Raw genomic sequence first — 14,142 nt, forward strand, 5'->3', positions numbered from 1 at the left:
TTTTTCCAGTGCCAGTTCTTGTTACATTTTCATCTTTCCCAATATAAATTAAGGGTTGTCACAGTAAATGTGCTCCATCTAAAAACAGCTCAGAGCAAATCTGGGTCGCTGATTTATGGAAAGATCTGCTCTGTGTCTGCAAGTTTTTTTGGATATTTTTATAAATAACTATGACTACGGTATTGAAAAATGTATATTTCAAGCTAATGGATGAAAGTTTCAGGAATTAGGAGTAGCCAGTTGAAGGAAAACGGGAACAATTTAAATGCAAGATCAATGTTATAGGTAGAAATGAAATCTAATTCAGATAATGTAAAATATACTGAGCTGTGGAGCAAACACTGACAGAGCATATATTAAATTGAAGAAGATATGGAAAGAAATAAGAGTGCTATAGAAGGAAAATAAAGTAGAACAAAATAAGACACTACATGGATGATTGAGGAGAACTAGAAAGGAGAAAGTAAACAAACTTTTGTATGAGAAGAGGAATGAAATGGAAAATTATAAAATTTATTAACTCTAAACCCCACTTCTTTCAAAGCCAAGGTCAAACTTACTGTTGATCAGGCCAAGAATGAGCTATAAAAATCTCTGGCTATATATAAACAATAAATAGTAATTTCTAGAAGGGTTTTAATGGGAGAGGAGGGACTTGCGTGGGAGGATCTATTTTAATTAAACTCAGTATCAATCACCTTTGCAAGCAAATATTCCGCTGCCAGCACTGACTCCCACCTATTTTCATTTAGCCTAAAAATATCACTATAAAACAATATTCATTCCATCTTTGATCCATGGAGTTTGAGGCTGTCAAACATTTGTTTTCCCTCTCTTAAACCTCTGAAGTCACTGTGAACCCAGGAGAGGGAGGTGACATTTTCCTGAGAGGCTGCAGCAGCCTGGTGGTACAAAAGGCACCTGCAGACACCTGAGCTTTTGGGTTTTGCTTCCATTCCCCTCTTCAGCCTTAAATATCCCATTTAAAATTTAAAATACAACTTCCTCTGTCCCACTGTGTCAAAGCAAGGCCATTCAGAGACAGGGTTTTGTCCTAGATGGCAAAGGACTGTGTGTATTCTATTGCCATCTGTCAGAGGTGGGGCAGTTCTCTCCTGGTCATGGGGCAGTTTTCTTTATCTCTCCCACAGCCAACCCTCCCTCCAGGAGATCTCTGCTGTCCATGGCCACTGAGTGTCCCTGCAGGGCTGATCCAATTCCAGCATCCCATGGGGAGATGCTGCGCCCCGGGGAGGAGCCAAGCATTCCTACCTGGATCCAATCTGAGCCTGGAGCAGCACAGCAGCCTTTGCCCCCTGCATTGCCAGAGGAGCAGCTTTCTGCTGCCCTGCATTGCCAGAGGGAGCCCAGGCCCATCTGCAGCAGCCCTGGAGCTGCAGAGGAAAACTCCCCCCTTGTGCAGGATCCCTGCTCCAGCAGCAGCACAGCTGGCACTGCAGGAGGGCTGAGCCCCCATGGGATGGGGCTGTGCCACCCCCTGACACACAGGGGGCAGGGCATGGTCTGACTCTGGCCATGGTTTGTTTTGTACTATTGCATCTTTATTTTATTTTTATTTCCTTCCCTTTTAAAGTACTGTTACCCCTATTCCTATATCTTTGCCTGAGAGCCCCTTAAATTCAAAATTATAATAATTCAGAGGGAGGGGGTTTACATTTTCCACTTCACGGGAGGCTTCTGCCTTCCTTAGCAGACACCTGTCTTTTCAAACCAAGACAGATTTTTTGTCCAGAGGCTCGTCACCCTCTTGCTCTCATATTTTTGTGGCCACTTTGCAAATAAAGGTTGTTATTCAAGTGAGTTTATCAGAGAGATAAAACAGAGGATTTTGGAACTGTCCCTTTTATTATCAAAAACTTTATCTTGTTGTGCAGAGCTATTTGTTACTCTATGATTTTTTTCCCAATTTGACATAGTGCTTCATACACAGCTGAGAAATTAATATTGCAGTCCCTATTTTGCCTGTGGATAAAATGAGGCAGAGCCAGATTAGACAATTTGTCCTTTTTTTTTTTTTTCTCAGGAAAATCTGAGGAACTTAAAAATGCTTCCTCCCTCCCTTGGGTTTATGCACCTCCCATGGCTACATCCTTCCAATCCAGGTGCTCATCACCTCATCACCTCCAGTCCCTCTCCCTTCTCATAAAAAGGTAAAATAGATACAAAGACCAGCAGAAAATCATGGGATGCAAGAATCATGATGCCAGATGAGTAATTCCATTTCCTGGAGGTTTTCTCTTTTTATTTCACACTTTATCCCTACATTCTCTTCCTTTCATACCAGGAATTGTGCAGAGAAAAAATCCAATTTGTGGTTGCAGAATTTTTGATTCCTACCTGAGACCCAAATATTACAAATTTGACATCTTTTTACATATTTTGCCCTGGACAGAAATGTGAGTAACTTTAGTTTAAGGGGGTCAGGAACTTCTAAGAACTCTGGCAAAGCAAATCAAGTTATTCCCTTCTGTGCACAAGAACTGAGAGTCTGCCTAAAGCAAGATCCTGTTCTGACAGAGATCAGGAACTGATGCTTAATAGATTAAGTAGGACAGCTTGGATCAAAATAAATTGAGAAGGAAAGCAAAAAGGGGGTTTCTCTCCTACATTTGTTTACATCATCTCCTGCAGAAAGAAAATTTTTCATTTTTCTGTCCTGTACTTCATTGTCTGTACAGGCAGAGATGCTGACATAGAGCCACTGGTGCCAGGGGATGCATTTCATAGCACTGAGGACAGCAGACAGGAGTGTAGAATATATTCTGATATTTTCAAGAATATATTTAGGTGGGTATTTTATTGGTAATTTCTAACAAGGCCTTACAAACTGTGTCTGTTTTGATTTTAACCACCATTTTGATTTCATTTGTTCCAGGTAGATGTGGCGTCATCATAAAGAATCTGGTTTAGCTTGGATCCTACGTGAGAAGAAATCAGGCTGGTTTTAACACCAGGCTGGGGTTTTAATAAAGCCCATTTCAATGGCCAGGCTGAGGGAGCTGGGGTTATTCAGAGAGAGGAGAAGGCTCTGGGGACGCCTTGGAGTCCCTTCCAGTACCTGAATGGGGCTGTGGAAAAGGAGGGAGGGTGACTTTTTACATGGGTAGGTGTTGATTCTTCTTTTTTCTTCTGCCAGGGTTGGGGTTAAATGTGTGAGATGGTGTTTCTTGTTGGGACTCAGATGTTCATCAGTTCTTATCTCTGTCACAGTCTCACAAACCCTGAGTTCTGCAGCACTTCACTCTCACAAACTAAACATGGAGCCCCATCTCTCTCTCTACAAGGCCTTTGAAGGATCAAGTGTCCAATTAAGAAATGACACCTCAATTATTTTTACTTTTAACCCAATACCCAACCACCCATGGCTGCAATGGGGGCTTTTTTATCCAATTACACAAAACCACCCAAACCCATGGAGAAGAAGGTGAAAGTGAAGGTGCAGAAGGAGAAGGAGGAGGAGAAGGAGAAAAAGGAGAAGAAGGAGGAGAAGAAGGAGAAGGAGGAGAAGAAGGAGAAGGAGGAGAAGGAGGAAGAGGAGGAGAAGGAGAAGAAGGAGAAGAAGGAGAAAAAGGAGAAGGATGAGAAGGAGGAGAAAAAGGAGAAGGAGGAGAAGGAGAAGGAGAAGAAGGAGAAGGAGAAGGAGAAGGAGAAGGAGAAGGAGAAGGAGAAGGAGAAGGAGAAGGAGAAGGAGAAGGAGAAGGAGAAGGAGAAGGAGAAGGAGAAGGAGAAGGAGAAGGAGAAGGAGAAGGAGAAGGAGAAGGAGAAGGAGAAGGAGAAGGAGAAGGAGAAGGAGAAGGAGAAGGAGAAGGAGAAGGAGAAGGAGAAGGAGAAGGAGAAGGAGAAGGAGAAGGAGAAGGAGAAGGAGAAGGAGAAGGAGAAGGAGAAGGAGAAGGAGAAGGAGAAGGAGAAGGAGAAGGAGAAGGAGAAGGAGAAGGAGAAGGAGAAGGAGAAGGAGAAGGAGAAGGAGAAGGAGAAGGAGAAGGAGAAGGAGAAGGAGAAGGAGAAGGAGAAGGAGAAGGAGAAGGAGAAGGAGAAGGAGAAGGAGAAGGAGAAGGAGAAGGAGAAGGAGAAGGAGAAGGAGAAGGAGAAGGAGAAGGAGAAGGAGAAGGAGAAGGAGAAGGAGAAGGAGAAGGAGAAGGAGAAGGAGAAGGAGAAGGAGAAGGAGAAGGAGAAGGAGAAGGAGTCAGTGCCTGGCAGCACAGAAATCTGAAATTCTCAGCAACCAGGGTTCCAACAGGTAGGTGTCAATGAAAGTAAAAACTGAGATATTTAACTTAGATATGAGGAAGAAATTCTTGGCTGTGAGGGTGATAAGGCACCAGAACAGGGTGCCCAGGGAGGCTGTGGTTGCCCCTGGGTCCCTGGAAGTGTCCAAGACCAGGTTGGACAGGGCTTGGAGCAGCCTGGGAGAGTGGAAGCTGTAGAACAAGATGATCTTTAAGGTCCCTCCTAATCCAAACCATTCTGGGATCTGGGATAATACCAAAAGCCTTGCTGGAATCACAGACTGCAGGTGCCAACAGAGAAATGTGTCTGAACCGTCTGTGTTGCATTGTGGAGATGAGAACCATGACAAAGCACTCGGGTGTTCGACGAATAGGATGAGCTTTAGGCCCCAGGCTCACAGAATTCACTTATCTGAGGGAAGCTGTACTAGGAAATGCAAGAAAATTTCCACCTGGAGCCTGTAGCTCTGTCCTCTTTTCCCCTTCCCCTCCCATTGTCTGTGTCCCATTAAGTGCAGGGATGTCCTGCATGCTGGGGACAGACCCATTACTCATTTTGATCTAAACTGTGGAACCTTGTCACCCACATAGCGCCATCCCAGAAATGTCTGCTAAGAATTACTGCCTGGATTTACAGCTTTTATATTCCTGGCTTGGCTTCAGGCCCTAAACAGAGACTGATTTATATTTAAAAAGACCTCTGAAGATCATTTGGTACAAAACCACACTCAAAACACAGTCACATCCCAGTGCAATCCCTTCCAGGGCCCTGGATGAAGGTTGCCTACAAAAAGAAGGAGAAAACAGGGGTAATAAATTGACCTACTAGATAAAGGAACAATCTAGCCTCAAATATGAGAAGAAACCTGCTTTGCACGCTCCTAGATGGGACAGTGGAGTGGCATCACATCACCCCACACAAGGGTGAACACCATCAGATACAACATTTGATGGCAGCTGAAGGCCAGAGAATGGAAAACGCAGGCTCTGTCAAAGGGGAGAATGAGTCCCAAAGGGTGCCAGATAAAGGATCTGTCCCTCAGTTTACCACAAGCCTTTTAATCCACCTGTCTGCCCAAATCCTGTCCAGTAGGATATGCTCTTAGCCAGATCAAAATTGAGATCTTTCTCACATCAAAATATCTCTGCTCTCTGGGAGCAGAACACCTTCCACAGACAGTTCCAGTGGTTTCTGTGGGGTAGCTCAAGGAGAAAGTTTCACTCAGTTTGCCACAGGTGTCAAATGTTGGCTCAGACGCCACAAATAAAACCGCTGAAAAGAGGGAGAACCTTTACCTGCTGTTCTCCATCCCAGTCTTGTGCAACACTTTCTCCTTCTGAGCAGCTTTGTGTGTGATGTGCTGTTAGGAACAAAGCTCTCCTTTTCACTGAGAAGGCCTCAAAGTTCCTGCTGGAGGTGGGACTCATTCAGGTGTGAAGAATAAACTAAAAGGGTGACTTTCTGCACTCTGAAAAGCAAAATAACTTAAGCACACACCTGTTCGTATGGAACAAAGGGTTCTGATCAAAAAACTGCCATGGAAGTAGAATTGTTCCTTCTGCTCAATGCAGTGAGGGGATTTGTAATTTCCTATGAGTTTAAGCGACTTCTCAAGTGTTGCATTAAATAATGAAGGCAGTGGGAGGGAGAGTCAGACCAGCAGAGCTTCATGTCCCTCCTTAGATTTTAATTCAGTGATGATCCATTCAGTTTTCTGACTGGAACAGTTTTCCTCAAAGATTAAAGGAGCTGGAAACCAACAGCAGCATCAAAAGTCAGGCTGAGGTTATTTTAAATGGACCGGATCTGGAAGCTCTGAAGACTCTGGTAATTCTGAGAAACAGAAAAAGGATTAATGACTGGGGTTTTTTTACCTTCATACATATTCTCTATGATTTTTAGCAGAGTGATTAGTTCCAGCCCTTGAAAGGTGTATAAGCACTTGCTTCCTGTTGGAATGCATTAAAGCCCAGAGGAATTAGAAGCAGGTACATTGCCACGAGAGTGATTCATGCAGCAGCATCTTAATATTTCAGTGTTGAATCTAAGTGAGTTTTATATTTCATTTTAGTCCTTGAAGAGGAATTACTCCACACAGAAGGATGCACCAGGGGCCAACAGGTTGGAAAGTAACTTGGCAGAAAATTCCCTTGGAGTCCTTAGGGATGATGGTTTGGGTTGGAAGGGACCTGAAAACTCATCCCATTCCAGCCCCTGCCATGGGACACCTTCCACTATCCCAGGCTGCTCCAAGCCCCATCCAGCCTTGTGGAGTTCTAATTTTTAAGTGGGTTTTTTGTTTTTTTGTTAGGGTTGGGATTAAATGTGTGAGATAGTATTTTTTCTTTGGACTTCAATATTTATTCGTTTATATTCATATATAGTTTCATAAATTGTGAGCTTTACAGTATTTTATTTTAATAAATTTTATTTTAATGAATTAAAAATGGTCCTGTATTTTATAAGGCTTTTTAAGGATAAATTATTTAATTAAGAAATGATACTCAAATTATTTTTACTTTTAATTTAATAACTAACTTCTTGTGGTTAGTGGATTTTTTGTTTAATTATATAATACTAAAACTTCTTTTAAATTTAATTATATAATAGTAAAACTTATGAAGAAGAAGGATTAGTTTCTGTTTTAAAACTTTCATTTTGTTATATATTATTGTATTTTAAATACAATAATAAATAATAAATACATTTTTTAAATACAATTAAGTTTTTTATTATGTGATATTTATAATCTTAGTTCTATTATTTAATTTTGGAAGTTTTTTTCTATGTCTTTAGATTAAATACAGCGTTCTCTTGGGGGGTCAGTGTTTGTTAGCACAGAAAATTGAAAATCTCAGTAACCAGGGTTCTAACAGAGCCTGGCCTTGGACACTTTTAGGGATGAGTTATCCATAATTTTTCTGGGCAATCTCCCCTCAGCACAGCTCTGGTGAGACAATTGGGTGCTGGGTCCTGTACAGGAGAAACTGGGAGATCCTGGAGTGAGGCAGGGAAGGACCATAAAGGTGGTAAAGGACCTGACCCACATGGACAGGCTGAAACTGGAACAGCTCAGCCTGGAAAGAGAAGGCTCAGGGGAGCTCCCAGTGGGTGCAGACATCTGATTGGGGGTAAAGACAGAGCAAATGTCTTCTCAGGGACAAGTACACAGCAATAAGGCAGAAACTAAAATACTATAAATACCATTGTCACTGTCATATTTTCTGAAAAATCCCTTCACCAGGATTTTTTCTCCTGGGAAGCTGAGAAGCCTCAGAGAAAAATGAAAACACTAATTATCTCATTGTTCTCCCTGTTGGTGCTTTGGAATGTGGTTTGGACATTGTTTATCCAACAGGTGGTTGTTTGATTGATTTCATGTGAATTGTTTTTATTTAAGGACCAATCATCATCAGGCTGTATCGGACTCTGAGGAGTCAGTCGCGAGTTTTTAGTTAGTATCTTGTTAAACCTTCTGTCTGTATCCTTTCTCTATTCCTTAGTATAGTTTTAGTATAGCATTCTTTAATATAATATAACATGATATCATAAAATAATAAATTAGCTTTCTAAGAACGTGGAGTCAGATTCATCAATTCCTCCTTCATCCTTGGGACCCTGAAAAGACCACATACCATAATACCACAAATAAGGCAGAAATTAAGTTTAATCATAAGAAAACTTGTCTTTAGTGAGAGGGTGGCTGAACAGGAGCAGGCTGCCCCAGGGTGTTGTGGAGTCCCCATCCTTGGAGAGGTTCAGAAGCAGTTCGGACAAGGTCCTGTACTGTATTTGCTTTGCCCCCCAGACAAAGACAGGAATGATGAATCTGACTCCGTATTCTCAGATGGCTAATTTATTATTTTATAATATTATATTATATTAAAGAATGCTATACTAAACTCTACTAAAGAATACAGAAAAGATACTTACAGAAGGCTAAAAAGATAATAATAATTAAAACTCGTGACTCTTTCCAGAGTCCTGACCCAGCTTGGCCCTGATTGGCCAATGAGCCAAAACAACTCACAGCAGAATCCAATGAAACAATCACCTGTGGGTAAACAATCTCCAAACACATTCCACATGAGCATAACCCAGGAGAAGCAAATGAGATAATTATTGTTTTCCTTTTTCTCTGAGGCTTCTCAGCTTCCCAGGAGAAAACCCTGGGTGAAGGGATTTTTCAGAAAAAGTGAATGCCACAGTCCTGCTTTAGTTGAGGCTCTGATCAATGCAGGGCAATTGGCCAGGAATAAATGTTCACCAGAAATCCCTGCCAGGCTCAGCAATTCTGTCTGATTCCATTGGAAATTATACCTGGAATCACCACTCTGGAAAAGCCAAACTTTCCAACACCCATGGGCTTTCAGGTCTCTGTAGCTGAGATGAATCCCAATCAATAATGAGAGAAAAACCCTTCAACAGTTTTTTTTTCCAAACAAAGAGTAAAAAATGCAGTCTGACACTAAAAAGAAAATTAATAATGAGAAATGTCCAGTTTGGGAAGCAGTGTTATCGCCAATTATCGCATATCAAATTTTCAACTATTTTAAGTATTTTTTCAGTCCTCTGTGACTGTTTTCCAGCAATGATTATCAGCATTCTTTAAAGCAAACAAAAAAGTATAAGCAGATATCTGTTTTCAGTATATTACAGCAAACTTGCATTGTCATGTCCCTGTGGAAAAAGGTTCAAAATATGTTTGATTATTCACTTTAATATTCTCAGCCAATAATGTAATCAAAAGAAAAACATAATGTCTGAGAAAAGCTTAAGTGAAACAAAATATATTGAAAAAAATATTGAGTTTGACTTCCAGTAAAGATGATTCTTGTTGACACTGTTGACTTCTTTAAGTGTCTGTTCTGATTTTGTAGATCTGTATGTGATTATTAAAAATTCAAGCTCTGGATGTGATTTTGATCAGTTTCCACCCAAGTCAAAACATGAAAGGATGAAGTTCCTTTAACATAAATTTATTTTAAAATTTTACAGCCAGGTTGCTCCAAGCCCCATCCAGCCTGGCCTTGGACACTTCCAGGGATCCAGGGGCAGCCACAGCTTTTCTGGGCACCCTGTGCCAGGGCCTGCCCACCCTCACAGGAAACAATTTTTTCCCAATATCTGACCTAAATTCCCCTAAATTTCTTTTAGTTTCTACCCATTGTTCGTTGTCCTATCCCTGCAAAATGGATTTTGCCATTTGATAAAGGATGAAAGCCACTCACTTTTTGCTCTCCCGTTAATAGACACTTTTGGCATAGGAAAGACACAGGAAATAGTGAAATAAATCATACTGGGAACTTCAGAAATCCAAAATAAAAGTGGGAAGTTTGAAAACTGAGGTGCTGTTCTCTGCATTCCCTTTGGATGGCTGACAACATCACCACACCATTTTCCATGCATTATATGGGTTATGATGTTTAACCATTGTGAAAAAAATAACCCTAATAAGTGAAGAAAAAGAATTTCACACCTTCAAAAAGGGAAAAAAAAGGAAATATTTAAAAAGCCCTCTAAACGCTAAGAAAAGAATTTTTTTTTAAATCCCTCCCCCCAGAAGGAAACCCAACCCACAACCAATGTTGAAATTAGCAGCAGACAGAATGCTTAGAAAATTGACTTAAACTGATTTTACCTTAATTCAGTGAACTGAAAAATTATATGCTCTGGCCATTTTAAATAACTGTTGTGTGTAGTCAGAGAAAAGGAATAAATACCCCTTCAAAAGCCAAGGCTGTCCATTTTGAGGGATGAAATAATTTCTATTACATTTTTAGCCATTTTGTTTGTTATTAAAATTTTCTAATCAATGTGTCACAGAGTTTGGCTTCATGGAATTTGAGTAAATACATAAAAAAAAAGCTCTGAATGTACATTTTTCTGACTTAGTCTGAAAAACTGTGATATGTTGTACAGGCCATCTAAAGAAGGGAAGGAACAAGTTAGAACTTTCTCCAGACACACACCTGAATAAATAAATACTCAACCAGAGGACAATCTTTACTTTTTCCATCAAAACCAGGTGCTGACATCCATGGAAATAATCCAGTAAAATACTTTTCCTGAAAAAAAACCAACAAAAAACTTGACTCAAGGCCAAACATTTCATGGAGCTACACAGACTTGAGAAGTGAAAGGCAAGAAGAAAATGTAAAGGCAAGGTAAATTTTGGATCAAGAGTTCCTCCAGTGTCAAAATATTTATGTTTTATTCTAACTGTTACCTTTTGGTCCTCTTTTAAAAGGTATATACTGTATATATTCTATACACATTGTTTATTATTTTACAGCTGACATTAAATAAATAATATTTTGAGCATTGCAATAATTGAAAAGGTCGTAGTTTTTGTTGTATTTAAAACCTAAAATTGCATTCTTTTTCTTGCTCAAAAATAATTTTGCTCCTAGAAGTTAAAAAAAAAAACATAGAAAGAGGTTTCTCTTTCCACCTAATAAAATCTCAGCTATGACTTAAATGTGTGTGAAGTGCAGAGCACTTTAAACACAGACAAAAATGGCTTTTCATTCCATCCCTGCTGGAGTGTGCTTTATTTTTAGCCACTACAGAGACATTTCCACATCCCAATAAGCACTAAAAGCAGCTGTGATAGAAGACAGGCTGAAGGCAATTTAACCTGAAATTATGTGTAGCTGCCTCACAGTTTTACCTTTGTTTCTCTAAGAATCTCTTTCTTTTAATTCCTAAAGAAGTAGTGACTTACAAAGCTGAAAAAGAAGTGTAGAAACTTCTTTTTGAAAAAGGACATCCAAGAGCCATTATTTTTGCTTTCTAATTAGAATTTAAATCAATTTTTTAAAGAAACAAAATACCTACAATATTTGCTGTGATATTATTTCAACACCCACATATCACTTTATTTTTAAATTTGGCAGTTCTAACTCTCCTATTCAATATAAATTTTTAAATACTTTCTATTCTGGAATGCAGCAATCAAAAAAAAACCCAAACAAACAAGTTTCAACTGCACTTTTTCAGCAGTTGATGGAGAACAAGGAGAAAAATATTTCCAAAAAACACAGCTTGCATTTAGACATGGCCCTCTTAATTCCATTATTGCATCTTCCAGGGTAAACACACAAAATTTGCTTTATTAGCATTGCTGCCACAAAGCAGGGAATCAATCTCAGATAAATTGTTCTTCTCAGTGTTGGTTTTCTACACAAAAATTTGGAAGTTTTTGGCAGCACAGGAAGGAATTTGTTGATTCTGAGTTCGGTTTTGTGCAGAACCTTGTGGGGGTACCAGTCATTGGTTTCTCTGGGTCTGGATTGAAGGCACCTGAGACAGTGGTTCATGTTTGGACTCAGGTGTTTATTATTTCTTATCAGTAAAACAGTCTCACTACTGGGAGTTTTTCATCAGAAGGCACAAAATGGCCAACTATCTCTTGTTCCAAGGGCTTTTAAGACTAAACTATCCAATTAAGAACTGACACCTGGATTATTTTCCCTTTTAACCCAATAACTGATCCCACAGAGCTGCAATGGGGACTTTTCTGCCCAATTACAAAATGCCACCCAAACCCACGGAGAAGAAGGAAGAAGAAGAAGAAGAAGAAACCCAGGATGACACCTGTGCCCTCCATCTTGCTTCCATCCACAACACACTAAAAATCCCAAAACCTCAATTTCTTCCCCAGTGACACACCTGCACTGCTCTCTATAATCTATTGCACACTTTTGTGGATTCCAGTCTATCTTGAAGTCCAGGAAACTATCTCTATGAATAAGGGTCAAAGTCGGTGCTCCCCTGAGCAGAGAAATATTCCCAGTGCCCTGGGTTTCCACAGAACCTGACAGGAGGGGACAGCCAGGGTTGGGGTCAAGTTCTGCTCCCGGGGACAGGGACAGGAGGAGAGGGAATGACCTCAATTAGCTCCAGGGGAGGATCAGGTTGGACACCAGGAGGAATTATCCCATGGAAAGGGCGCTCAGGCGTTGGAAGGGCCTGCCCAGGGAGGTTTGGAGTGCCCATCCCTGGAGGTGTCACCTGGAGGTGGCACTGAGTGCTCTGGGCTGAGAACAAATGGGGGATTTGGTACAGCTTGGACTCGATGGTCTTGGAGGGTTTTCCCAACCTCAGTGATTCTGTGATTCCACATTTGAGTGAGGAATGAAGGTGGGGAGAGGCGGAGATGGTTTGGAGAGTCAGAAATGGAATTACTGGAGGTTTCTTTGTTCATGTGAGGGCACCGAGTTGTAATATCGGAGATCAAAGTGACCCCCGTGGCAGGGAGAAATGATGAGGAGGACCCCATCTTATCAGAAGGCTAAGTAATTACTTTATTATACCATATTATTTTATACTATATTACGCTACATCTAAACTGAATTTACACAAGCAGTCAACTCAACTCCCCAGAATCTTGTCAGTGACAGTCCCAACACACAGACCTGGATTCCATTGGCCAATGAATCAAAACACTCACACCAGAATCCATTTACCAATTCCCTTCAGGTAAACAATCTTCCACAATGCATTCCACTTTGGCACGACACAGGCACAGCAAATGAGATAAGAATTGTTTTGATCATTCTTTTCTCTGCTTCTCAGGTTCAGAGAATGTGAATCCCACATGGTAGCACTCCAGAGCTCCGTCTCTACAGGATGACAACGAGGGCACATTTCATTCCTTGATTCACATGTTTATAGGTTGGAAATAAAAGTGTTGGAATGCAAAATCTTTCCGGGATGGCACTGAGGGATTGCTTTGGATGAAGGGCACCAGAATTAGACACGGTTCACATCCATAACTGCTTGGAGCCAGTTGTCTGGAGCTGAGTTTATCTTGCCAGCAGCTTCTGGATGCTTTCCTGAAGGGGACTTGCTGCTTTTTTTGGGCAGGAAGCCTGGCAGCCTTTGTAGATGTGTCTGTGACACAGATCCAGGAAAGGGAGAGTGTCAACCATTCCAGAAAATCTCCTGTACATCCCCTAAAATCAATCCCCATAAAAGAATTGAGTGGGAAGGCTGCAGGATATATGACGATGTAACAACCACTGAAAAGCCTTGTTATTTACTGTAGGTGTCTGAAATGATCCTAAATCACTGCTCTAATCACTGCACATAGAGAAGATTTACTGCAGTGGGACAGTGTCTATATAAGTCACTGTAAGAGGATCCTAATTTCTCTTGTATTCTATTTACAGGGCATAGAACTTAAAATTTATTAGCAATTTACAATGTTCCAGCTTAATGACCTTCCTGGAAATTCAGGACACTGAACAGCCCCAGAAATACCTTTGGGACTGTACTGGAGAGGCTGGATTTTTGAAAGTCTTGGTAGGTTTTTTTATGGAAAAGGAATGTTCCTCTGAATGACTGCAGCTCCCTGGGAACTGGTAAGGAATTTGGTTCCAGGAAGTAAATCAAATCTAGCCTGATGCTGTGAATTATGTATTTCTGTAGCCAGTATTTATTGTGGTGAATTCTGTGAAAAGATTCCATGAAGTCGTGAGGGATTTTTGCAATGACACAAGGGAGAAAAACATACAAAAGCCACAAATCCCTGTTAATTTGACCCCATTATGATGGTAGCCAACTTCTGTTCTTGTCTGTCCCAATGGAGGTGTTAAGGAATTAAGACTTCCAAGGAATTAAGACTTCTAGGGAACAAGATACCCTTCCTGTCCCCTTCACAGTAAAAACCCCTTGCGCTGATTTTTTTTTTTTTTTTTTTTTTTGGAGCAGCATTAATTTTTTTCATGGTTGCTAATATAAGCTTAAATTTTGGAAATGTGCTGAAAACAGGATTGATAATTCAGTGACATCTTAGTTATTTCTAAGCAGCGCTTGCACAGAGTCAAGGTTTTTTTTCTTCTGATTCCAGCTGTCCCAAGGGGTATTCCAGGCCCTGTGGCATCATGC

The sequence above is a fragment of the Geospiza fortis genome, unplaced genomic scaffold (genome assembly GCF_000277835.1).
Source record: "Geospiza fortis unplaced genomic scaffold, GeoFor_1.0 scaffold34, whole genome shotgun sequence".
NCBI lineage: Eukaryota > Metazoa > Chordata > Aves > Passeriformes > Thraupidae > Geospiza > Geospiza fortis.